The sequence below is a fragment of the Neolamprologus brichardi genome, chromosome 4, assembly GCF_056152115.1.
Source record: "Neolamprologus brichardi isolate AB-2024 chromosome 4, ASM5615211v1, whole genome shotgun sequence".
Taxonomy (NCBI): domain Eukaryota; kingdom Metazoa; phylum Chordata; class Actinopteri; order Cichliformes; family Cichlidae; genus Neolamprologus; species Neolamprologus brichardi.
In genome coordinates, this window is record NC_142107.1 from 12570557 (window position 1) to 12597898 (window position 27342).

At 41.0% G+C, this 27342-nt stretch overlaps 1 long non-coding RNA gene across 1 annotated transcript in view; it reads left to right on the forward strand.

Annotated features, from left to right (window-relative positions):
• The window catches only part of LOC102796266 (uncharacterized), a 47220-nt gene extending 26746 nt beyond the window's left edge, over nt 1-20474 (forward strand). The window contains exons 4-6 of the long non-coding RNA XR_015718991.1: nt 5551-5612; nt 17841-17895; nt 19685-20474. This is a non-coding gene — a long non-coding RNA (uncharacterized LOC102796266). The remainder of the gene's footprint in view (nt 1-5550; nt 5613-17840; nt 17896-19684) is intronic.
• Nucleotides 20475-27342: the final 6868 nt, after the last annotated feature.

Below are 27342 nucleotides of genomic sequence, written 5' to 3' on the forward strand. Positions count from 1 at the left end.
GATAGGACTGAACTTCTGTATCCTCCTCAGTGAAGCACAAACCTTGAGAATAAGCTGATAGATATCATGTAGGAAACAGTATCTTCATGTGGATACACTGTCTATACATCCAAGAAGTGACTGTTATCTACAGCAGAAACTTTATCTCAAACTTTTTAAACTGTGTTTCTAATGTGCACTGATAAAAGAGGTATTTGGGCCATTCCTCAGTCTAGGTAATATTGCTTAGCAGGACAGACACCTGATAATCATGCCAAGTGGGGGGGAAACCCAACAACCTGAAGCACATTTGAGTAAAATTTTCACGTCAGAATATGTTAATCCATGTCAAAAGTCTCCCCTAATAAAATTCATACATGTTTTTTTTTGTTGTCTTTTTACTCACAACAAGTGGTTTTGTTTGGCACTACCCCATTGTTGACACTGCCAGGTTCTCATACTTCTTTGATTGCTGTTGACAGACAGGACTGTGGTGACATGATCTCCACAACGTCAGCGCCACTGTTTTACCATCGACTTAACCAGAATAATAGCCGTTCTAATTTTAGATGTTCAAGAAAATTTCATCTTTGTCGCATTACAGAAACACATGTTCAGTAGAGTATTGTTATTTTTTCTTGTGACACTAAAATACAGTACCTTGATATTTTCTCTAGACTCCACATGAAGGACAGTGTGGGAATGTTTTCCCAGACGTTCTTTTGTGTAATTGATGTGTTAGTCCTGCCACGTGAATGAGGAAATTTAGTATGGTTGTTTTTTTAATTGTTGCTTTTTGTTTCTTCTTTTTCCTTATGGCTCATCCTTGTATGGGCACTGAGGCACTGCCCCTTTGGGAAACAAAATTCCCCTGCCTATAATGAAGTGTCACAGGCTTTAACCATGGTCTTGTGGTGAAAGGCAGCGTGGGAAGTTTGTTGAACTTCCTGACCCCACACACCACCACAGCACATTGACCCTCATCACGTGATAAAGGAATGTTCCTCATCTTTTGTTTTAACATCCATGGCACTCATAGGGTTGAGAGCAATTTTGCATACTATAGAATGATCACTAGCTTGGCATTTTGCCTCCCCATTCTCCTCCGGCGTTATTATCAAACAGGATTTGTGGGCCGCTCTCTCCTGCATCTTTTAAATCACTTCAAGCGCTACTGAAGCCTTTTTCACCCAAAACGGGCACCAATCTAATGGCATCATTTGGGCCTGCACACATCAAGAGAATCAACCCCCTTTTTTTTCCATGCTTAAGGTTTTGTGAACCAGGGGAAAACAAAAGGCCGGCCCAGTGAAGCGCATCTCGCCTGGCCGGCTGAATAGAGGGGCCCCTTTCATGGCTGTTTATGAGCACCCCTCTTCAAAAACACACATACAAATCACATCCAGTTCTCCCAGTGGCTCCTCTAATATGAGGGTGACGGCAGGAAAGAAAGGGGAAGGGACTGGAATCTAGTTCTGCCTCTTTCCACTTATTCTGTTCCAGTTGGTTAATTCCATCAACCAAAAAATTATGTAAAGTTTTTGACATGTCACACATTTGTTAGGCATTGTTTCTCAATAAAAACGAAAAAAAAAACCAAGCAAACAAATAAACGAAGAAAATGCTAAAAATTATTTAACAGCTTTTTAGAGAAATCAGCTGATTTCATGTGACATAAAGATACCAGAAGAATTCCAGCATCCTCTAAAATGTGTGGCAACCAATGAAGAGATGAGTAATATGCACTCTGTTACAGTAACAGTGTTCGGCACAGTCATCTGTAGTTTTGTTAAGAATCAAAATTGCATAATGGAGCTGAGTAATCATCCCCATTTGAAGTCGCATAATAAAAATACTAATAGCAGTAATAGCACTTTGGGCACGTCTGCTGAAAACACTGATAACAGACAGAAGAGATTAAAATTCAACATTACAAAATAGCCACTGATGTATCAAATGTCAGTGACATTCAATTTATCCTCTTTGTGGAAGTACAGCAAGTTTCATACATTAGAAATAATGTCCAGAGCAGATACTGTGTTCCTATTACACTTTGCGGATGTGTGCATTGACATGTACGCGGAGGAGGAGTGAGCTGTAGTGTCAAAAACTTTTAATAAATTGAAGTCCTTCTGCAAGCTACCTTTCCCGCTCCATGTCAAATGTTGTTCAACAGGTAGGGTTTGATGGACAGGAGGAATGCGGGCGGGATTTGTTTTGTAATGGCAGTCCATTCTCTGGGTGTTCTTGAGCAAATAGTGTGGCGCTATGTCCTGTTTTTACGGGTTTCACACGTCACTGTTCAAACTCTCAAACAAACTGATCCCCAAGAGTACATGGAAGAATGGAAGAGAGCAAACAGCGCTCTAATACTTCACCGCTCCGACCTTCTGCTAACTTGACATACACACAGACAAACATGCAGTCACACACACATACAGCTTTTTACCTTTTGCTGAAGGATGTGAGTGTGACCCACCTGATTTTTCAGGACAGTCCCACTCATTCTTAACTTTAGCTGAATCCTTACATTCTCTCTAAACATTAAAACATATTATTTATTCCGTTTTTAGATTCCCCATTGTCTTCACGCAGGGAATTGTTTCTATTCATGCACAACAGGTCTCGCAATCTCTGTTGGTGGCTGCTGTGTGTCATGATTAAGCAGCAAACGAACGCCCCGGTTTGGCTCCGTGTGCCAGCCTAATTGAGTGCTACTTTAATGCGTTTGGGTCAAACGCACGGAAAATGGTGGGAATTCTGTGGGAAAGTTTGAGCACTCATAAAATGATGGATTTTTAAGCACTCCCTTTATTCCAACAAAATGTAATGAAACAGCCCAATGTGTTTTTTTATTAATGGCATGGAAAAAAAATATATAGGAAACATGTAGGGGCTCCCTGCTTGGTGCTCCGTGCTGTGTGTCTCAGTCTGATTTAGTTTATACAAGCATTTGTTAAGCAGTCAGGCGTGTATGTGTTCGGACTTGTGTGTCACTGTTACACTAATGCCAAGCTCCCTGCCATGTTTTTCTTTTCTACAAACATAAAAGAATCAAACACCTACTGCTTCCATAGTTGCCTCTGCGATCCACTCTTTACTGTTCTTTTCTTTTGTGCTCGTTTTAAGTCTCTCTTTGATATAGCAGGCATTCCTTGGCAGTTGTGTAACATGATTTGGGGCAAAAGGAGAGAGAAAATGAGATAGAAAGAAGGCGAGAGAGAGGGAGAAAGAGAGAGAGGAGGGAAAATGGTTTGTCTTGCTGCGTTTCGTGTCCTGCTGTGCGCTCATATTTCTCAGCCCACTTCACAGTTGTGGGGTAGCTGGCTTATCGTGGGGCTCCTCAGCTCTTTCCATCATGCGTGGCCTAACTTAATCTCTCTTGTGTACTGTAAACTGCACCTAATAACCCTGCACACGATTAAAGCAAACATCTTAATAATGGCCTGTCTCATTATCAGCTCGCATTGGGAAAACGAAAGGTTCACTCTTACCTCTATAATGTGGCTCACAAATAATCCAGAGAACAAGGCAACCTGCTTAGTTAGTGTCTCAAAGAAAACCAAAGAAATAACCACAAGCCTGACGTTTTAAACGGAATTATCTGCATTTTAAGTAAAGCAAATGTTGCTGATTAATCCTGTGCTTGAGCAACGTTTTCTGCACGTCATGCAGAGACCAGGAGTGAGATGCAGGATTGAATGAATTGTGTCACTCTAGAGGGTGCTGTTTGCTGAGGAAATGTGCTTTCCTCCCTTTTTTCCTTTCCTGCAGCTCACACTAAATTCTGTTCCTCCTGCTTTCTAAACGTGAAGTCTTAAACTTATCCGACCAGTGTAAAGAAGATCGTAATAGATACAACAACCCACATTTAGTGGATATTTTACGTATTGTTTGTTTCAGATTGGACTCGACTCTAAAGGCAAAGGAAGGAAAAGATTTCGGGGGAAATAATAAGTCTTCGAGAGACTGTGTGGTATTGTGCTGCAAGGCATCTTTGACGCGATGTTAGGCCACAGTAATCCTTCTTTGTGTGTGTTCTCCTCACCTGTATGTCCCACACACAAATGCCCACACGATGTTTACACAGGTTTCATGCAGCCAACGAACGTGGAGAATGAGCTGCCAATCAGGCCTCCGCTGGCAGAGTGGAGACGGGGAAGAATGCGTCCGCGATGATGGTTACACCTGTGCTGTCAGTGATTTCCTGCGGTGGTATTGCAGGGTGTAATCCCTAACATCGCTTGTGTTTATGCTTGTGTTTTAGTTACAGCCTTGATACACACATGCTTTTGAGCTTAGATGGGACTTCTGCTTCATTTACTCCTCATCTTATCCCCGAGGGCATCCTCTGCAGCTCTGACACACACACAGGCTCATCTCCAGAATGTATACAGCAAACTCATGTATCCTCAGTCTCCTATTCACGTTAGATACACAAAACAAATATGCACAGAAACTAAAGACAGATGATTCTCTTTTTTTTATATCTTTTTCTGTGAAGTTATGTAAAAGGCACATTTGTACTTTTACTTTGTTCTAAATATAGAAAGCAGGAAGCTATATTTTTTTGTTGTTTTTTGGCTTGCCTTATTTAACCGGATCATTTACAGGAAACGCTAAAGTGTGCCTGTTTCCTTATGTACTGAGTATTTGAGGAGGTCTTTTTTTGTTGTTTTATATGGTTTGTGTTTCGTCACGAGTGACGCCGGCTGCACCACTGAGGTCACGAATGGGCAGGACAAACTCTCAGTGCCAGCGACTGAACTCACTTTTTATTTTAGCAAATATGCTAAATTTAGAGCTCAGCCGCAGCCAAAAGTTTGTCCCAAACTCCCTGAATGACACACCTTTCGAGAAGTGACTCTTAACATCTGCTATGTTTATCATAATTACACTTTTCCCTCTTGTTTTCCTTCTGTTCTCTCTTTTTTTCTTCTTCTCACAGACACAGTAAGTGTTGCTCTGTTTTTCATTTATAAGATTTGTTGGCTGCGTTATTACTGAGAGGATTCTAAAGGAAGGGCATGCTTCAGCTGTGTTTTTGAAAACACTGTGCTCTGACGTTAGTAGAAGTGAAGGACCAGTAAAAGGTCTGCTCTGTTAACACACCCTCTATACACCACTGCCCAGTGAAAGGCCTGTTGTAATAGTGCCATTTCAATCCTTCAAAGTCAAAGACGGCCAATTGGATAATGAAATTTGGTTTGCCATTCTGGGGAACAGACCAAGTTGTGACAGTGCGTAAAGTTACATATGAGAACTTCTGCTGAGTGAGACAGAACCCAACACTACGTAAAGTCTAGCCCAAAATAGGTGCAGCATTGAAGTCCTGTGGTTTGTCTGTATGATGTGACATTGATGAGATCCACCCATCGCTCATCTGTTATTTTTTACTCTGATCCATTATGGATGTGAGTCTGCGCCACTACACAGTGGGTAATGTTTGAAACCTGTTGAGTATTAGATACTCTGTCACTGTTAAGGAGAGCGAAGTGTAAGCAATGTAATTGTACCGCATATTATCAAGGTGTGAACTGACATATTTCCTCTTCTGATTTGTCTTTACAGTGAAGGAATCCAAATTCTTCAGATGAGAGTTCGACCTTTAATTGCATGCTAGCGATCTTCTGGTGAGTTTGTGTTTCCAAAGTCACTGCAAACTTTTTTTGATGAGCTTGGGATGTTTTAGTTTTAGAGTCTTCTCCTCTAAACCATTGCAAATCAACCTTCCGTGAACTTAAAAGTGTGCATGAGTGTTTTATTTGCCGCATTTGTGGCAAAATCTTCTGTAGCAAAGAGGACACATGCCAAAGACTTATGGTGTTACTGTGGTTTAGGCTTATAAAACTGACGTAACTCCTGCTTTTACTGTTGGCACAACAGTAAAAGTAGCCAAGTGCTGTTAACCATTTAGCTTAGAATGATGAATAGAAACCGAATTTCCAGGGTGATGTTTGTTGTGGTGTCCTTAAAAGATTGTTCTCATCCTCAAAATGGCATCTTAACACAAGTCGTCTAATTACGCTACTTTAAAAGGGCACAACCATCAGTACCGTTTGTGACTGTACTATAGCCCCCAGTACTCGGTGTGCCTCGCCACTATCCCACTTCCAATTAGGCCTCTTCACCCCCCCCACCCCACACTGGTAGCCCCTATCCCTTACTCCCTCTTTCAGCTGGTCCACCCTCTGTCTGCCTGTCAGTGTGTCACCCCGGGGTAATGCCCCTCTCTCAGCCCCTTGGGGCCCTTTTGCCTCCAGGGCACTCCATGTTTGCCCAATCATTTGCGAGCCGGATACGGGGATGAATTGTTAACTACAGCAGGTCAGCCAGTGCCCTGCAGCCCCCCAGCCCTCTCTGCTCTCCCTCGACCTGCTGTTGACTCATCTCCATGGCAATGGGGCAGGAATTTCTTCTTTTTTTTTTTTTCTCATGTGTCTGCTGCCAGGCAGTTACCCGCCACCCTTTGCCACTACCGCTTCCTCTTCTCTTCAATCCCTTGGTCTCAGAGCAACCAATCAAAAGGCAGCTGGAGAGAGTCACGTGGTCAGGAAGTGTCAAGGGTGCCCACTGTGTAGCGTGGTGCTGTCTCTGGAGCTTGGCTCAACTAGGTTAGAAAGGCCTTAGAGACAAATAAGTGCCATTTGTTTAGTAGGATTTCCTGACACACAAAGCATGCAGATATTTTTTTTAGATTCTTGCACAATAAAATGTACACTGTGCATGTCCTCTTACCAAAGGCATTGTGATGGCCTAAGTTAACACCATTTACCTCTGTTGATACAAATCTTGCATTCTTTCATGATACGGTGAGTTTGTCATTAAAAATGTTACATGTGACTATCACTGAGATGGTCCTTTAAAAGAAAATTCTGATGCTTTTTTTATTTAGTCATTGTGCAATCTAATTCCCATCATTGTTTCAGCGTATTGACAAGCTTAAGTGTGTGTTTGTCCCCACACATGTTATTAGCTTAGGGCAGGTGAATGTTTGCCTAGCAGTCTTCCCGTATGAGATCAGTGTTTGCCTAGGGAATGTACCATGTCCGATTTGTCATATTGTTTAGCTCATCCAACTGGTCCCTTATGGCTGAGTTGCTGAGTGCCGTTTCAAGTGAGAAATGTCCTTTTTGTGTTTTTTCCTCTTTGGTTCAGGACATGTTATTGGATTGTGTGACTTGGTGGAAAAGTATTAACGATGGCATATGAGTGAGAGGAGTCCACATCGCCGTTAAGAAAATCAATGCCAGTGTGAACATCACCCATTATCCTCCAGGCACATCCCGTAGATGCAGATGAACTCTGAGAGAAGCTGGCTCTCTCGCTTTGTGGTTGTGAGGAAGGCTCAGCAAACTCATTTCTCCCACTGCACTTGAGTGGTTAACCAGCCATTACCCATGGCATGTGCAGCTTTTCATTTAGTCCCAGAAAGTCTTAATCTACAATATTTACTGCATCTTAAACAGCATATGTGTTTGCATTTAAAGTGTCATTGAGTAATGGTTCGGTGTTTTGTGGATGTCTGTTGAACAATGTCCATATTAGTCACTATTAGCCTGCAAGTATATTCGAATAGCTGTGTGCCTTTTGTGAGTCTGCGTGGCTGTTGTCCTGTGCCACTATCTGGGTGGTCCTTATGGCTGATTTGATGGTAATCCGCATGTCCCATAAATCAGTGTCCAGGGTTTGGCTGGGAGCTGATGCTGTGTTCCTCACTGGAGCAAGCAGCTTTAGGCACTAAACCGAGACCCCAGCCCCTGCCCTGCCCTGACCTGGCCACACGTCAGCTCTCCACACCACCTCTAAAATAACTCATCATGCATGGCTGCCTTTGGAAAATGGCCTCACTTCTGAGCACATATGAGCCACCAACATTATAAACTGTGTATCTGTATATTGTGATTTCAGTCTTCCAAGTTCTCAAAACTTTTTGATCATGTATATTTTACTTTCCGTGAATTATTATAGAAAGTTTTTTTATTTTCTTTACTAACGTTACACTTGTTTGTTCTGACTCGTGGCTGACACAAAGTGACTCTGATAGGCTTCTAGAGCCCTGCCCTCAGCTGAGATGCCTTATGAAAGAGCTAAGATTAAAGTCAAATCTCAGTCTTTGTAGGGCCTACACTTCTCTCAGAGAATGAGGAGGGAGGGTAAAGGCTCGTCCGGCTGTCTGGCTTGCATACAGCTCTCTACTGAGCTTTTATCTAGGGAGATTGCTTGCAGCTCTGTCCAGACCCGACTCCTAGGGAGTGCACAGTCCTGAGACCTGTGGCATTAATAAAGATAATGCTGTTTGAAATAATAACAGTCAATTCTACTCAAGAGAAACAACAGACACAAGTGGGCATAATACAAAGAAACCTAGATGAAAGGCTGGGAGGTAGGTCCTTGCACCTCTCTGGCTCTCTTGTGGGAACTGATGGAGCCTATATCAGTATGCTCAAATACAAACAACCCTGAGTGGGACCCTATATCAATTTTGACGCTTGCTGCCATGAGGCAGAAACACAATTTGTTCTTTTGTCTGCCTAGATCACAGAGGGAGAATGGTGACTTGTCTTTCCTTTCATTTGTTTCCCTTTCCATTCTCTCTATTCTTGCCTTCAGTGAGTACAATTTAGTTTGATGAGCAGGTGGTCTTTTTTTTAATCTTACAGTGCTTTGGGCTCCCACCTCTGGCGTGTGGGGCTTTCAGTTGGAGTTAGTCATGTAGGCCAGAATTAGAAGGGTGGAGGAGAAGGAGGAGAAATAGGTCCAGTGTCTTGGTATTGGCAACCTTAGCACCCTGCAGTCAGAACCATGCAGTGTGCAGATTGAAAGAGTTATTTTGTTACTCAAGCTTTCAGCCGCACCCCAGATGGCTTTTGTGCTGGCCAGGGACATACTTGGGGACAAGGTTAAAGTAACAGAGTCCTTTAGGCCCGTTGAGTCCCTGGGCACAGCAGGTAAAGCACTGTGGACGAGACAATGAAAGCGCCGCCTGCTCTGCACTTTTCCGTCTTGAATCTTAACACTGAGCCAAAAGAAAATAGGTGGTTTCGAGCAAAGGGAAACTTTTACTTCTCACCACACCCACAAAAAACACACATGTACACTGCATGAAGGTGAGATTCAGTACTTTCACTGCTTTACCTTTGATTTCATGTTTCATCACACAGATACTATTTACTCAGCTCTGTTACTACTTATAGGAATTCATGGTCAGTCACAGTATCTATCAGACATGATTTTGCCATAATCTCCATGGTGACACCTCGACATGCGAACGGTTTTGTGTCAATCATCCTGAACAAAATACAGTGCTCAGCTGTCTTTTGCATCAAAAATGTCTTCTACTTCTAACTATATTTATTTTTGTTATATTTTAACAAAGAAAAACAAACATGCTCATATTTAAGAAACTTGGAAACTAGTTCAGTCGCTCTTCTGAACCACCGCTTGTGATGTTGAAGTCCATGTGGTCGCATTTACCTATTTAACTAGTACACGACTTGGGAAAAAAGTCTATTTAATCGCATTGTCTGTGTATCTACTGAATTTTTGCATTGCTGATTGCATGCTAACTAATTCAGCCATAATGCTATGACAAACTTGTCATTTAAGTGTCTAAATATGCGACCGTCACTAGAGATGGTCAAGGCTAAATCACATCCCCACAGAATATATCATGAAGGTAGTGTCAGAGTGAGTAATGAAGTGGCGATAATATGGTGAGAATGCTGTGCTTTGGGCCTTGAAGTCAGATCTGTAAATCAAACTGAGAGGAGTGATTTGGTCATACTGATCTGTTAGCCATTCTCGGTTTGTCCCCCAAGTGTTTATCATAGAGCTTTCACAAGTGGCCACTTCTGCTTGCACTGATAAACAGCACGGATTGGATCCAGACCCTGCTGGGTTATAGCTGGAGCCCTTGGGCTTGTAACCACACAGACTGAGAATGTTAGTCATTTGTTTATTATTGGCAATATTTGCCTGCTCCTAATCTTTGGCTGGATTAGCCAGATTAGGTGTTTCTCATTCTACCTTTTTCCACTTTGGCATCTAGGGACATTTACATTTTGCATGTTTTGCTAATGCCTGCACTGACAACATGCGCATGCATAGACATGCTTTTAGGCTTGTGCACTAATGCGCAAATGTGTGTTTAAGTAAATGCTATTGCACATGAATCGCTGAAGGATGTTTGTAATCAAGAGTTTGACTGATACCCCCTCTAACTTCTTCTTTATTGGAGGGATCAGGGTCAGTAGGAAAACTATTGCTGTGGCTGATATTTTATCCCATGCCAGGTCATCTTGCTTTGTGGTCAATGCTTGGAGCTGAAGGAGTGTTTGGATCTAGCAATTTAGGGCTCCAGAAAATATTTTTTGTCATTTATATTTTTCAAACGGAAACACTCGCAAGAGCCCTGTAGGAAACAATTAATCAAAGAAGCTGAATGTCAGTGCGGCGTCACTGGAATCGGAAATTAGTGATGTCATGAAGATGGAGAAAGTGGTCAGAATGGCGATTTTATGCCAGTTCTGTGTGCCGTGAAACTACTGGCCGAGAGTCACCTGGATCAGAAAGGGAATAGGGTTTACTGAAATGAGCTAGCTTGTTTAGTGTGACCTTTACAGAGCTGATCCCAAACACTACATAAATCTGTTTCCAGTTTCAAAACACAACCACGCACATGCTCATTAACATGCCGTACTGCTTCACCCAAACAGTGTTTTTGTGGGTGAGAAAGTCCTGCAAATCTGCACAAACGCCCAGCACATAATTCACGCTCCTCAAATTCCCCCACAAACATGCAAAGAAGCATGCACCACTGCTGCAAGATGGGCAGACATATAGGAAGTTTGTATCTATGCGTACGAGTGTGAATTTTGAGGTCGAAAGTTTAAGAATGATGGTTTGGAGTAGTCAACTTGGGTGAGAATCTGATCTCACAGGGTGGAGGAGTACAGTAAGTCACTAGATTTATGTTAAAACTGCTGCTTTCTGGCTGTTTACGGCATGTCAGACTTCATTAGTTTCTAAGTACATTATTAGTCTCTCTTTTTTTATTACTTTTGTCTCTTTGGGTAATTTTCAGGGAAATAATCTCACATTTAAGGATGTTATGATAGTTCTATATAGCCAGGGCTAAATGCTCTTCTTATAATATAAGAAGATACTTATATAAGGTTATATAAATGTATAAGGTTTTCAAAAAAATGTTAGTGTGTGATTTGTCATTACTGAGCTCTTGACGTTTCTGTTTAAAGCCTTGTTTAAAGCGAGTTGTATTTTAGAGCCCTTATGACCCACCACAGAAAAGTCCTTGCTGCACATGTAAGCTCTTCAGCAGAAGCAGTCACAGCTGAGCTTCATGGGGTGTTAGTTAATTGGCAGTTTTTGGTATGTGCAGATATGCTTCACTATGCATATCTTCCTTAATGTCCCTACCACTATTTGCTTTTTTTAAAGTGTCCTTTAATTGGCTGCACAGTCACAGTCTCCTGCCTTAACTCTCCCCTGTGGAACCTAAATGTGGCCTGTTTGACCTCGAGGCCTCGGGGTGAGAACCTTGTATTTGCAAGCTTTAACCATCTGCTACTTACAGTTTTTCCCTCATTTCAACTCTTTCCCTCTGTTTCTGCTTTCAGTGTGAGTTGGTGATCTCTTTTTCATCAAAATAGCATTGGGTCACTGAAAATAAAATCCGGTCTGTTTCAACACCTTCCCATAACCCTGAACTATTCTGGGTTTTTTTTTGTGTGTGTGTGTGTTACTCCATCGGCCATAGTTAGGCCATGCTGTCAACATGGTAACATGTCTGCCTCCTTAGACGTCAAAAAAGGCCCCAATGTTGGACTCTAGAGGATCAGTGCTAGATCTGACCATGCATTCTCCCTACACACCAGTCACTTTTAACTGGCTGTATCAGCAATACTCAAAGACCTGAGAGTACTCTGATCCCACCATGGGGTGTATAGCTGTGGCTCCGGCTGTGCTACACTTTAATCCCCTTTCCTTTCAACCACAATGGGAAACATGTGCTTACTCTGTGTAGGGTACAGGCCCACCATGGGAGAAGCTGTTTACCTTTGCTCTAAAACTAACATTTCATGGATCTTGTGACAATTCTTGGTCACTGCACCTTCTGGTTTAAAAGGGTCGTAGAAGGTGACACTTTTATCTGAGACTAGATGAATCTTTACCACAGCTGCTTCTGAATAAAACTGTTTCCTCACTTCACACCTTGTAAAACTTGATACACATTTTTGTCCAAGTATGCATGGATAAAGGGAAGAGTTCAAGGCCAGGTTTGGAAAACAAAATGACATAAGGTACATTTGAATGAGTGAGGGGTGCAGCACGTTTGCTTGATTCACACTTTCCCAGTCGTAGGCCTCGGTTTCGATCTTTGTCTAACATTCTTCAAGTGCAGTGTATGATGGTTAATTAATGGCACAGCAAGTGGGAGTTCCCACTCAAACCTCCAAAAACGGGGGTTTTGCACACCCTTAGAACTGAATATGTCTTATTTTAGAACCACCTGAACTTCATTATCCTCCTACGTTTCAGTAACACCAATATAACACAGATTTTTGTACTTTCTTGCTACTTGGTGAGATAAAAACTATATCCAAACACCAACCTAATCCACCATGTGGACATTTTCATTAACCTAAAGCTAAGGTCATGACCCGTGTCACCAAAGTTCGGTCCCAGTTCTGGTGATGAATGGTTTATATGCTGCCAGAAAACTTCAACAGAAAGATTCAGAGGTGTAAAACAGAAACAAGTAACCATATGTCACACTGGAGGGCAGGAAATAAACTCCAGATGAAGACACTACATTGTGGTTTATTTTGCTTGGGTGTGTGGGTGTGCACATACTGTAATGTAAGTGAACTGTAGGACTGTCTTTTGAGTTGCACAGCACACAGCATCTCCATTTCCACCAATCTATTCTAATTGTAGGATCATAACAGTTTTTTTTTATTGATCTATTGGTCTATGACTTTATCAAATATCCTAAATATCAAAAATAATGACAGCTATCATCACAAATTATAATGTGGAACACTGCTCGTTTTCTTATTCTAAATAGTACAGATAAAACCATAAGACATGAGAAATTCAACTGGCAACTCAGTGGCTAAGACTGTTTTGATCAATGTCTTGCACCATATTACAGCTGTTTAGACACTGGACCTCTTACATAGCAGATACTAGATACCCTTCACCTTCATTTGTTCTGTTATAACAAAAATAAGGCATATGGTTGTAGAGAATAATTTCTTGTGTTGTTACCTTGCCTTAGATACAGGGATAAATCAGCTTTTTTGATAAATTACTTTTACTATTACTTGATTGACATGATTTGGATTGTTGAAGCTAATAAGGTTTGTGTCATATATTAAATATTTGTATCGTTTATTTTATTTTTTGGGCAACACAACCAGAGCTTGCACTTCAATAGCTTTTTGTGGGCATTATGCTATCTCAATTTACATTGACTGTAATCTGAGGCTTTGGTGACCAATTCTAAACTTCTGACTGGTGGCACTGTGTGATTTAGACACTGGCCTCCACAGGTGTGGCAAGTGATCTGAGAGATGAGTGAATTCTTCCTGAGTAATGGTAGCCATGATTTGCTCCCCATGTTGCCCTGCTCAAATCTTCCCCTTCCCGTTGTCTTATCTCAGCATCCAGTGCAACCTAAACCAGGGTGCGGTGCCTCTGTTCCTCCATTCCCTGTGCAGCCGGTCCCCATTGCTGGTTTTCTCAAATATCATTGTGAAGAGAGAATGACCCAGTTGAGTTGGACTGACTGACAGAGTCCTGACACCCCATTGTAGGCACCCTGTCTCAACCTGCCACCCACAGCTTCCCACTTTCTGACCTTTGTGGCACCAAGGGCAAAACAGGCAAAGGCATTCAGCTATGCAGTAGATCCATGAAGAATTTTCTTTGTTTTTATAATGGAAACTGAAAAGTATTGATTCTTCCTCCAGACTCAAAAGTAATTTAGATTTCCTTAAAACATTTTTAAAGACATAAATGGTAGGTGGTAGTAGACGGAGAGTAGACTAAAAAAGTAGAGACTTAACATAGATTGTGTAGAGACAGATTATACTTCTCCAACTGTCTGGATTTGATTAAGCCAAACAGTCCACCAGCATCAAGCCAAGCATCCTCTTTAACACTGTAACTTAAAAAAAAAAACTGCAAATAGTTACGAATCTGACCACTGAAGCTAAAATGCACAGAGATGTTAGATGTGTTCAGCAGCGTATCATAGAACCAAGCAGTCATTAAGGATATGCACACAGAACTTGTGTATAATAACTTTGCCACACCGTGCTTATTTATGTGCTAACCCAAACTTCATTACTCCATAGAATAATAAGGCTTGTTTAAAGTAAAATCATTGACCAAAGCCAAATTGACACTTACTTAAGCTTGATAAACTGTTATTTTCCTGGAGCATGGTAACTTGAATAGGATTTGAATCATTTGTGAATCATCTATCATTTGCATTCCTGCCAAATACGCTATAAACATGTTTCCGCATGTGTTCATTCCATAGCTGATCTGCCAAACAGCAGTCGAAGGCTGCTGAAAGAAGGCTTATCTCAGCCTTCTATGAAAATATATATTTCTTTTTAATGAAATGTGGAATCAAAGGAATCTGCGATAAATTTACTGGATATTGCATTTTTTTAATGATTATTTTGGCCAATGTCCGATGCTGTCAATTTTTTTTTGTACATTCACAAAGACAGGAAGTTTTGTGGGGAAAAATCTGATTAACTGAGTGCGTGTGTGTGTGGGTGTTTTTGTGTATTTGTGTCTGAGTATAGCCACCAAACTTTGAATGTGTGTGTAGACTTGCAGACCTTAGCTCAGCTCGGAGATGTAATCTGATTTGCAGAAAGGAACGGGTCGTTTCACATGACTGGTTTAAAGGACCGCTGGCGCAAGGTTGTGCCAGTGTCCCTGACTGATTTGTGTGTGTGTGTGTGTGTGTGTGTGTGTGTATGGATATATGTACTTCAATACTTGTGTGTATACACCTACAAGTATTTGTTTTCACAAAGTGCAATGCAGACATATGAGCATTTGCTACTATAGGCTTGTCTCCACTAGAAAAAGAGAGGTGTTGAAGTTTGCAATGTGGTCAAACACACCAGAGTTTTGCTTTTATTCCGTTGTTCTTCAGTTTAAACACGGTTTATTTGCAGAAATAAAGCCACCACTAATTAACAGTCAATTACACATCTGGAAAAAAGCAAAGCTCTGCTACAGACTCGGATGAAGGTTTTGTTTGCAGCTTTCTGTTTACACATCTCTTATAATCAGAGCTTTATTTTGAACTAATGGACCATCAGAAATTATATCAAATAATTGAAATCATCCTATAGCCTGAGCCCTTTTTACAAGACTGCTAGGATTAAAATCCCCTTAAAGCTTCCCCTATGAATCTGCTGGGGTTTTTTTTTTTTTTACATAAATAGAAAAAAATGTTTATTGATGTTTTTGTGGTCGAGATTCTCAGATGGGTTTTTTTTTTTTAGCTGGAAGAGGTCCATCATGTGATTTTCATTGGAGAGTGGCCGGAGGAGACGACCACAATAAAAACAAGTGAGCGTGCATGAGCGTGTGTTTGTGTGTCATCTGGCCTTGTTAATAACTGCAGGTTGTTTTCCATCTTGAGGTCGTCAACTGCGGTCATGGCATACACAAATGGCAAAGAGGAGGCCCTAGGAGGTGATATCAGTGAGTGCTCCTGGGAGTGTCGTGTAAATGCATGCACAGGTCTTGAGAGTTTCTCAGTAACTGTGCTTCTGAGAGTTTGTGAGAGTTGCAAGTGTGTGTGAAAGTGTTGTTGCTTGAAAGTGTTTTCCTGTGTGTGGAGAACTCATAAGCAGGATGATGTAGCAAGCAGGAAGCTCTGATCCCAATAGGCGTGTCAGCAGGAGTAGTTTTTCATAAGGTAGTAATCTGACCAGACAAAGGGGTGTCCAATATTAAAGAGAGCCCCTACCCCTGAGCTAATCAAGACCTGACCAACCCTTCTGCTGGCTCACCAACTCTCTAAACATTACCTCATCTGGAGGCTTAGCCTAGCCACATGCAGCTCCAGTCTGCTGGTGTACATGATAACTCACTTAGCACAGTATGATAGCTAGAAAAAAACGGAAATATAAGAAAGGATATAAAAGAAATGGGACCAGCACACAACTACCTATGGTGCCTAGTGCCAGGGAAAGGTATTTTAAAAGGCAGAGGAAAGAAAGAATCATTTTACCATGTCCTCCAGAAACTCTGGGAAGCAATTTGCCGGTATTCAGTTTCTCTCCCCACCGTCCTGTTATTGCTGTTTTCCCCTCAACTCTTGGAGCCTTCAACCTGAAAAGGAGAGTTTTTTTAGTTTAGGCTTTGTGTCACTTGGAAACAGTGCCTTTGTTGCCAAGGCAACAGTTCTGGGACAATGAAACTCAGAAGCAGAGAGCGCCTTTGTCTTGGAATGGATGAAGAGTGACCGACGCTGTCTTTGGTCCAGCCTCTTAACGTGTGCTGTAGAAACCTGCAAGAGTCTTGATTCAGTATCTACCTGAACCTGTTGACCTCATAAAATAAAACCAGCACACCAAATAAATTTTAAATGTTACAATGGAAAAGCTACTTTGGCTGCTTAAATTTGCCCGGGCTGCCAGGTTTTGCAGAGCTCCCCTGAAACCCTAGATTTACATTAAGCAAAGATGAAACGTAGATCTCAGTTTCTAATCCGGATTTGACTTTTTTTTTTAGTTTCTGCGAAAGTACTGCTTTCACTTATTTTTATATCCAGTCATGCATATATGAGTCATTTTCTGCTTTTGTTCTTTTTCATATGGTTAACTTCTACATGTACAACATGCTCACAAATTTCAGTTATTAGAGCTAGCAAACAATAGTGCCCATAGACTCCATATAAAAGAGGCATGTTAAATTTCTTGAGTTTAAAGTGGCTATGTTTAGGGTAATTATGAGCTATTAGTTATCAGCTAATGCTAGCAAGCTAGGTTAGCAAGCTACATCTGTCAGCTGTATGGGTCCATTTCACAGACAGAGATATCAGAAGTGTACTGGGGTTTCACTCACAGACAGTGGAGCAAAGCTTTGTGCACAGATTTTACCAACTCATAGCAGGATATTATTTCTCCCATTTAGTGAATTAGCAGAGGTAAAGACTAGAAAACCGGTACTGCCTTTAGCTGCCTATGCCAGCTGCTTAACCCTGAACATGCCATTTAAAAAAAAAGACTTCTACATACTGCAGCTTTTTTGGCTCTAATTTGAAATATAATTTTCCATGAGTAAGTGACTTTCCTTAAATGAGTCAAGTCACTTATGATTTGTATGTCTGTGAGAGACCTGTTGTTTTTACAGACACTGGAGAGGAAGCAAGTTGTCTTATGTACTATTCATTTATTTTAAAAAGATAAAGTGCACATGACCTGTAATCCTTATTGTACTGTTGTTTCCTTCTCTCTGTTTTTTCTTGTTATAATATTTAGAGGCCAAAATGGGAAACCATATAATTAATTATAGGAATATTAACATAATCAAAATCAGTTCAAGCAAGTGTACTAAATGATTTCATTTTAACACCCAACAAGACTCAGAGATTATACAACACTGCGGGTTAATCTTATGGCATCTGTAAATCAAGGGAACATTTGCCATTAGTCATTTACAGTTATCAAAGTTTCTTAATACAAGTTTGGGCAGTGTTGGTCAAGATAAAATTTGACTCCAGTTTTTTTTTCTTTTGTCTTATATGTGCACCTCTCTCTGAATCACTTTATTTCACCATTCTTTATCTTTTTCAGATGATCACCAAGAAGGGGCTGAGTAATGGAAACATGACCTCAAGAGATTCAACAGGTAAGATTCTGTCTTTTGTTTGATCTTAAAGCCTAGGAGTACATGATTACACACACTGTCATCTTATGAGGAGCAGCGACTGTTGCTATAAACAACCACAGTATGGTATGTTGACTAAATAAACAGACGAAGAAGTGGTAGTTCACATATATGAGAGATGTGATCAGGGTGGTGCCACTGGATTCATGCCCGTGTTCTTGCTGTTTTTTTTTATTGTGTAACCCAAGTCATGACAGCACAGTAAAGAATGCAGGGACACAGAGATATCACTTCAAACACAACTTCTCTCAGGAGCCTCAGATCCTTTCAGTGGAACTGAATGAAGATATGCTTTGATGGCCCACCACAGAGTCGGTGGCTTTCAAAGAAACCTGTTGATGGGATTGCACAGTGCACCCAGCCAACTGAATGAGTGGTACTGTATTTGTGCCTCTCAGGATACTCCTGGGTGTTCTCATTGGACGTCAGATCTGCTTGACCTCAACATGAGTAGTCATTTTCTGTAGATTTTTTGGCTTGCCTTATCTTTTTTTTTCTTCCCTTCCATCTTGTTCTCTCACCAAATGGAGGAGAACTGTGTATGGATGGCAGGGTGCCAGCAGACAGGTACAGTAGATGTGCTGATGAGGGATGGTGATAGGGGCAGGCCTCAGTTGCAGCCTCAGGCAGAGAGAGACATACACAGGCAGGCGTAGACTCAGAGGCAGGTTGAAACCTGGTGCTGTATGCTGATGTTTCTCTGCTTGGCTGTGCTCCAGGGTGAGGCATGTGAGAGAAACGTGGGAAGGGAAAATCCAGAATGGAGGCCAGAAGAGATGCACAAAGTCAGGTAAAGGAAATCTGTCCTCCTTTGCCTGATTTTCAAAACTAAAACCACAATGAAAAAAAGAAGGGTAGCTAAGAATGTGTAGTGGTAACAAAAAGTGGGAGAGGAAGTAGGCGCATGAAGAAAGAGTACAAGAATGAGGCTATACTGTACGCTGATGGAACGTGACTACTCACAGGTAAACCAACTCAGAGGTGCAGACAAGCAGAAAGAAGATAGGAAAAATTGATAGATGACTGCTTATCCTCTGACATGTTCCTTCCCCGGGCAAAGAACAAGCAGGGCAGGCCCGTCCTGCCACTTTTCTGCCATAAAACATGCAGGGTTGAGTGGGTGGTAGACAACGTCATGTCATTTTGTGGAGGGTAAAGCAAAGCCTGGATTGTCAGGAGAGCACCTCTGTGTATTATGTCATCTTAAAAGCAGATGTTGAAGCCACATTAGATGAGAATTCAGAAAATAATTCAGCTGTTCAGCTGCTTATTAAGCAATGTGCTTATATTTCTATCTTTAGTCTTAAAGATGGACTTATCTTTCTTTTCTTTTATGAAAAATAGTTAGTTTCATTTGCATGATTACCTGGCCTGGTATGCTGTATCCAACAAAGGCATCTGGAGTTAGCCAACACACCATAATGTGATAATTTCAGCAGCGAATGAGGTTGTGGGTAATTCTTCTCCTCAGGCCCATTTCTTTTGTCAGCAGTTTTTTGAAAAGAGCCAGTTCTGTTCTGCTAAAGTAATCAGCTGCGCAGTAGTTGATCAGTTTTGATGTTTTATTAATTTAATAATTATTTAACGTAACTTTATAAAGCCTTGACTCAACATTTTAAGCAAAACATTGTTATAAAGGATCCTATACTTATCTTTTTTTTTCTTAAGCGCGGGTATGAGAAATGTCTCAATATTCAAGTAAGTGGTTTTGGGCTCCAGTCAGTCATTAGTTTCTGTCTTATGTTTCCAGGATCATACTAAATCCCGGTTTGGACTGTTGGACCAGCATCCTCTGAAGCAGATGTTTGCTCCTGGCAAGGCTGCCGACAACATGAGCTCCCACACTGGCAATCTAGCTCTCAGGATTCAGTGAGCAGCGTGAGCTTGGAGAAGCTATGACATAAACGCAGCAGGACGGTGAATCGCGTTTTGCTGCTCAGACATCATGGAACAGATCAGTCAGCCCCATCTGGAGAAATGCTCTATAGAAGAGTCATATATTTACCATAGTTACTTTGATGGATACAGCATGTTGTTTGACTTTATTTTTCTAATTGATTTTAATAGAAATGATAATTTCCCGCCATCTATGTATCTTCTCTTGTTTTGCAGATTTTAATTACAGTGTCGCTCATTCAGTAACTTCAGCATTTACTGTGTCATTTTTGTCATTTTTGGTAATGTGACTGTTTTCAAAGTGGCTCTTCTAAAACTTTAAGAAAGTTTATCCAGGGAGGAGCACAAAAAATGTCTCCTACTGTGTAAAAAGACTTAATGCACATGTGATTGAGATTAATCAGATGAATCACTCAGTCAGTGGATATGTGATTTTCATCTTCTTACTGCAGCGACAAAGAAGCCATTGTCATTATTGTAAAACCATGAATTCTCCTTCTTATGCTGCATTTCATTGTGACACATTGGCAGCTTCTGCTAATTTCAGTTAATAATCCTGTCAAGCAGTTTATTCTCATTATGATTTATGACTCCATAGCTTTTGTTGTTTTTGTTAAGCCCTGTTAGCAGAAATTAAAAGGTGTATCCAAGCCGCTGTTTGTTTGTGTTGTCATTCCAGATACATGAGATAAATGGTTGGATGTTTCAGTGGTGTTCGTTGTTACGGTTATTCATGCTGGCTTCCTTACTAGTTAGGCCAGTATGTGCTAGTCTAGCATTTGAGGAATAAATGGGGTGTTATCTTTTTTTTTTTTTCTTCAAAGGAAGACAAGGTAAAGGTGAACTTTACAGTAAAAATGTACTATGTTACATTTAAATTGAAACAGTGATTTTTAATAGTTTTACTGGCAATCGCAAAATACTGAATGTATATTTTTAGGTGATGTTACAATGTAATGTGTAAATGCATCACTTACTATAATCACAAAAAAATTTGTAGAAGTAACAGTAAAAAGATGACATCATTTTGCTGAGTTTACACTCTACAAACGTGTCACGTATGATGTTGATGGAGAAGTGCTTAATGTCACATAATAGGTCAACGTGTGTCAAAATGCAGGGAGTTTCCAACCATACTGTGGAAGAAATCCCCACAGATCCCTCGTCTTGTCCCAAAAATATTCAACATACGTTAATGCATGCAGTGTTTTCATTTAGTATGAGTGACTTCAGCATTTCGGCAGTGACTTCCCATTCAGCTGTCTTTCGCTGTCATTTCAGTTACGATTCAATAAAGTCTGCGTCAGGGTGGGTGGGAGCTAAGGGCCATGTGGAGAGAGGGAATGCCACATAGGTGAAGGAGTGTATAGTTGCTAAGGGTGTAATTATTCCTCAAGGGGTTACTTATTGTTGTCCTTGCCTCAGTGATAAAACAAAGCTGACTGGGCAAGTTCCATTACAGTTTGTTCAGGCTTTTATTCTAGTGCTTGACAACTTGTCTCGGGCATCATAGGAATCATATTAAGACTCAAATTTGAGGTGGACGAGGTCATAGCCGTCTGAAAAAAAAGACGACAAGCGGGATAAAGGCCCCGGTGGTGATGTTTTGGAAGTTGAGCTTTGTGACATCTTTATGGCCCTGCTTATGTTCAACAACATTAGCATGTCCACAATGCACTTCTCTGCTTGTCTGCCTCCCCCCTTTTTTCTCTCCTCCCTTTTCTCACACACATACACATTTACACAACTCAGGGGGGAAAAAATGACCTCTCGGCAGCTCTCAATTCACTGCACTTCTATAGCCTTGAATGGACCGGCTCAACAAAAGGTGACATAATTTTCTCAGGGTTTGATTGGCCCCCTCCATGCCACAAGATGACATCATGCGAGCCTCCCCCTCAAACACTCTACCACCACCTCCAGCACTATCACACAACCCCCCCACCCTCTGTTCTTGGATGCTGTGTTACCAAGACAACAGAGCTAGGCCCAGGCCATGGGGCAGGACTTGGCAACGTGTTGCAGCTTGGCTGTCCATAATAAGCTCAGGCAGCGTTGCTGTTGTGTTTGTGGTAAACAGTCTTGGGAAATGATACGGGGGAGACGGGAAGAAGGGATGGGATAATGATAGGTTGCCTTTTCATTCAACCTCTCCTCTACATGGAGTATTTATGTAGCTATCAGCATCAGGAAGTATTTCAACAAGAAGTGTCAAGTCACAAACCTTTGATGTGAAGATTCTTGTCAACTAGTGAACTCTTACAACTTGAAGCCTCCACATGGTTCTGGTATAAGGTTTACTCTGTCTCCATTTATATTCAAGTTCAAGGAGAGAGTATGTGCCCACAAGGCATGGCTAATTTGCTTTTATTAATTACAGATTTTTATCCTGTAAAAATATGTGATGATTAAAATACATGATTTTTCAAAGCTGTACTTTGTACTTGTTGCCTTTAAAAAAAAAAAAAAATGTCAGCATATGTATTCCGAATTTGACAGAATATGACACTTTTTCTAAAACTGTGGGCAGTGGTGGTATTTGTCATTCGACTGGTCTATGACATCAAATAATACATCCTAGGTTCTCACACAGAATCAGAGCCAGAAAATCTGCTGGCTGCCTATGGCTCAGCTCTGTAAAACCTGTGTCCCTAACTAATGAATGCCACTTTTCATACTGGTATGCATCCAGAAATATTACAGCCCTTGTATACCAGACTATCACACACATACAAATGACCATTTCCCCTTGGAATTGTCATTAATGAGGATAATTTGAAGGTGGTTGACATACAGCTCTGAGCCAAACCTTGTTGGTTCCAAACTCTCCTGCAGCACTGATGCCTTTCAGCACGCTCCAAACCATTTCCTCAAATTGGTGCTGTATCCCAAGAAAAAATGACACAATTACCACTTGGTCTTGGAGAGAGTCCATGCTTCATGTTGAACATTACATATTGCACTAAAGAGTCGTGTGACGCATGTGCCTCTGCTGGTACGTATTGATTTAAATAGTCAATATAAGGTAATTTTTTTCCTTCTTTCCATGCAGGTTTTTGTCTTTATCGTGCCCATCATGTAAAGTCTCTTACCCATTTTAAAGTGCTCCTCTCTCTAGTTTTCATACTTTGCCTTTCGTCTTTCCTGTGGTGTGATGTGATTAACTGTGGTGCACAGGGTTGGCCCCTTTTTGGACTTTGTTGGACGAAAGCAGCTTTAGTGGGTTTTTGAGCTTGGTTGAACACCGACTGGGTATCGGTTACCTCTGGCATGCCGAGGATGCGTGGGCTCCCAATGTCCATGACGTCGATCCGCTCAGCTTTGCTTGCAAAAAAGAAATGGTGGGAATCTGCTATACCCTGCCCTTTCTCCTTCTTTTCCACAATTGTTCTTTTATGGAGAAAACCTATTTCCAACAGGTTTTCACGTGTCATGAGATTTACCTTGAGTGTATTTTGGCTGTATTTTCCCAAGTAAGAACTTCATCAATAAAACGACTTCAAAGTGAGAGTGACATTAAGGTAATAGATACTGCACAGCTTATTCACTGTGACAGCCTTGACTGGACTGGAGGGGTGACTTAGATAAGGTGGTTGCATGACAAACCATCCTTCGGTCTGGGCAAGCACCATCTATCATGCTCTCCATCACTTGCCTCTCTTACTCACTCCTAATCCTCATTGAGTAGGGGAAGGAGAGACTCGGTAAGCAGCAGAGGATGAGGAGGAGGGGAGTGACAGAGCAGGCCAAAGGCTCCACTGACATCCATGGGAATCTGCAGATCCATTCAGTGGTAATTATCAGCATCAATGCAAAGAGGCAGTGGCAAGGCAAGGGGTGGGGGCAAGGGGTGTGGGAGAGTTTTGGGGGTGGGATTGGGGAGAAGGAAGGGGGTTGGGGGAGGATAGAAATAATGGTGCAGATCCAAGAGTGAAAATGAGAAGAGGCGGTGAATTAGAAAGAATTGTGGGTTTACTTTCAATTATGGTAAATATGACGTGAGCTTCATGTTATGAGAAAGCACATGTTGATTGAAGGCAACATTTCCCTTTAGCTTTCTGGAAAAGTGATTACCAGAATATATTTATACGACTATCTGTAACAGACATTTTATTTCTCTGATTAAGTCGCTTCTCATTTTGTTTTTGGTCCAGGTCAGTGCTTTTATTTAATTACTGTCAGTGGAGATTATTTAATTTACTTAGACTTAAATTAAACCATCTTTCAATTTTAAAAAATGCTCTCAACTTCTTGCTAAGGGCACATCTGTAATCTGAAAGTTTTTTGTATGTACAGTATTTTTTTAAATTGATGTTTTAGAAAGAAAAAAGGTTGCATGGACATATATGAGCCAGTGTAAAGTGAAGGAGCATGGTAGAAGTTCTCAAGTCCAGGATGCCAACCCTCATCCCCTCCTACATCATACATCACTCTGACAGGCCATTTCACTCCTGGATTCAGAATCCAGGCTGAGAGACCACCTCAAACACTCTGGGCTTGTCACTGCATGGTGAGAACGTCACTCCCAGGCCACTGAACACCACGTTTGAACTTTAGCCAGCTGGCAGAGTCGAATCTGTTCAGCTAAGAAAATTATGACAAATGATTGTTTTTTTTTTTTATTCCCTTCCCTAATTTTACACAGAAAATCTGAAAATTTTCCAGCAGAGGGAGATTCACCGCATCAGCTCTGAGTGACCTTTAACGACTTATAAAGAGGAAGAATCAAATTTAAATGGAAAAGACTAAAATTTTTGGGCGTCAGTTCTCTCAAACAGAGTTGCTCATTCCTTTTCTCTGTGGAGAAAAGGTCAAGTCAAAGGTCAGGTCAGCACTTGTCTTCTTCGTTAGAAAGTCTGGTGATACTCTGGACTTTACCAAAAGAAACATTGTCAGCTAGAGATGTTTCATTATGCCTCTGATGAATTTAGAAGGATGGTGTCAAGCTGTCAGCTCCAAGGATAAATGATGTCTTAATGTCAAGCTGTCAGAAAGAGGTATCGTAAAATATGGTGAGAATGCTCAGAAAAAAAGGCACTGTGGTCAGACTTCTCCTTAGAGGTGTGTGGTAAGTTAGGGTAAAAGTAAAATTCCCCTAAAAGCACATGTAGTCACGTGTTGTTTATTTACAGTTTATAACGTTTTATAAATGCTTGAGAAAAAAATAAAAGATCACTTCCTTTTTAAATGGAAGAAACATCACGTTTGAATCCCAGGTAAAACACCTTTTTTTGTTTGTTTGCTTGTATGTTAGAAATTTCTATGACGTTTCTTGACTCAGCAAGAAACAAAAACAGGTTCATGTTCCTCATCATTAAAGGTGGTTCTTGAAGTTTTTATAATCAATCTTTAAGATTGAATTTTCTGTATACACATGAAGGAAGCTAATTACTTCCTGAAAATAGTAAATTTACCATTTTTTGTTGCATAATTACAAAATATAGTGGGATCTCATTTTGTTGTAAAAACCAGCATGACGGTTTTCTGCCTCCCACACACGCCCACCAAAGCAGTCCTCTTTGGTCAGCGATATAGAGTGACCCTGTGACACACACACACCCAAAGTTCCTTTTTACACACAGCACTTGAATTTCATTTCCTGACGTGTAAAGCTAACAGAGCAGCGCGGAGCAGCGAGATTTCAAGTAGTGATCTGTCACAATGATAGCACAAAGATGGTGGCGGTGCCAGCGTGTTCAGTTTGCTTTCTTATTTATTTCTTAAGCTTGCTCTTTGACAGATCTGCAGAGAAAAATCCTAAAACACACCGTGAGTTGTTGCACACACAGAGACGTACCGTATACAGCCAATCGCGTTGCCAGATAAGACCTGTCACTCCTGTATCTGGACTGGTTGATAGCCATCACGTCTGAAGCTACCCAGCCCTTGTTTACACAGTCTACACACATGAGTGAGGCCCTCAGTACCAACACACACTTCTGATTCAGCTGCTACACACCATTTCACATGCATGTACACCAAGGTCGCCATCATATAGCCATCTTTGCACTTTGCAAGGAAAAAAAAAATCACAGCTTGGGAAAATCAAACCATGAACTTGTGCCAATCCTGTCCTGCATTCAATGTGGAACGCTTAGTGGCTCCTCTGCTCTTACAATGTGCTGAAAAGCAAGAGATATGCTAAAATAAATATTTCAACACTCCTATGTCCCCATTAAGGCTTAACATTCTGGTAACTATGGATAAATAAGGTTAAAGCCATGATGCACTCTACATGTGCAGAAATCATAGGAATCTGACACAAACTTAGATGCGCTTTTATCTTGAAACAGAGGATGTAAAAATACTGCAGACTCAGGGCTTTTCTTCCCTTGTGATTGTATTTCAAAGGCAGCTTTCTCTTGATATTCATCCTGCTTGAAATGTAGCCCAGAAAGTTGATGTTATGTGATCTTATCAGAGAAGGCCAAAACGTCCCTCTTCTTATTAGAAATTCAAAAAGCTTCCCACGTCTCTGAAAACTCTGAATTCCAAACAATTGAAAATTCGTATTTGTTTTTCACTTTTAATGCAGTGTCACTGCATTTCATTCTGCACCTTGGACAAGATGTTTTTTTTCTGGTTAAATAATATGATGGATAATAGCGTAATAATGCCTGCCCCCTCCCTCCCCAATTAAAAAACCATTGAGTTTCACAACCTATCAAATCATGAATCTACATTTTCTAAACATCTGTAAAATGTCTGTCCATGACTGAGCGATTCACTTTACAAAATGTGTTTACTTAGCTGAGCCACTCCCACAGTTTACTTCCCCTGTGTGCAGAATCAAGCGTGATTTCACACATTTAAGGGAAATTTATTTGGATGGAGAAACGTGTCACACTGGCCCTCTTCCAGTCAGTTAGTTCTGGGTGAAATGCAGCAGGAGTAGTAGTCAGTGACAACACACAACGCTTAAAACAATCTGATCGGGGAAAGTTAAATACTAAAACCCTTTTTTTTCCGCTAAAAAAAGTGAGATCCTCTTAATATTAATGTTTTGTGTGATATGTTCAGATGCTGAGACACTTTTTTTTCCTGAGGTTTCCAGGAACGTACATCAGTGTCTGACAGTGAGCAGGCTTTTAGGTTGGTTGGGTAATTTTTCCAGCAATTGGCTCCATATGCCCTCTCTTCGGGAATGTGTTTCTGTAGGGGAGGTGGATTTGCCTCCCAGTGTAAAATGACGGTTGCAAGACTTGCGCCATAAAACTACCTACGCTCACTGTTAATTTTCTTTATTTCTCAGTTGGAGAGAATGTAACAGGTTGTATTTGTGCATGAGCTTCTTTGTTTATGTGAGTCTGTCACGTGCTTGTAATCTAATTTCCGGCATTGAATGAGTCAGCCCTTTTTGTGAAGCTTCATTGTACTCATGGGAGCACCCATGTTGAATCCTCCTGAGAATGGCTTTTAGAAAACAGTCCCATCTCCACCAGGAGCAGCTTGAATGACACTGTCATCTCTGCAGGTTATTGTTATTTGGCACCTGTTTTGGATTAGGCCCAA